Below are 488 nucleotides of genomic sequence, written 5' to 3' on the forward strand. Positions count from 1 at the left end.
GTTTAGTATGTACTATTAGGTACTTGCAACTGTCCTGAATGACAAAACCACATTAAAGTGAAGACAAGTAATCCCACCCCCTGGCTACTACTGCATCAATATAGCTAACACTATTAAATAATGTCTTAAGAAGTCCTACTGCGCACACATCTCACTGCCTGAATGAGTAAGTTACTTAGCAAACTCCCAACTTTAACACCTATTACAAGGACAGCCCCTCTGGAGCAACCTGAGGTTAAGAGTCTCAATCAAGGACAACGGTGATAGTTCATGACTCACTTTTTAGAGTTTTAGAGTGATACAACTCAAATCCTGGTGATAATGTAGCCACCACTTCTCCAAACAACATAGATCATTTACCTGTGCGCAGTATAAAGTGGCCATTTTTGCCATGAGTGATTGAAAACACTGCACCCTGAAGTCCTTCACCAGAGTCCAAGTGAAGTGATGGCTGGCTGCCAGAGGTGGCCTCCAACCTTGAGCTCTCT

General features: G+C 42.8%; 1 protein-coding gene across 1 annotated transcript in view; it reads right to left on the reverse strand.

The window, feature by feature from the left end:
• Positions 1-488, reverse strand: part of LOC107566759 (adhesion G protein-coupled receptor B2-like) — a 129,881-nt gene that overhangs the window by 104,273 nt on the left and 25,120 nt on the right. The gene's annotated exons all lie outside the window — the stretch shown is intronic.

Source organism: Sinocyclocheilus grahami, unplaced genomic scaffold (assembly GCF_001515645.1).
Source record: "Sinocyclocheilus grahami isolate Dianchi unplaced genomic scaffold, SAMN03320097.WGS_v1.1 scaffold1099.1, whole genome shotgun sequence".
NCBI lineage: Eukaryota > Metazoa > Chordata > Actinopteri > Cypriniformes > Cyprinidae > Sinocyclocheilus > Sinocyclocheilus grahami.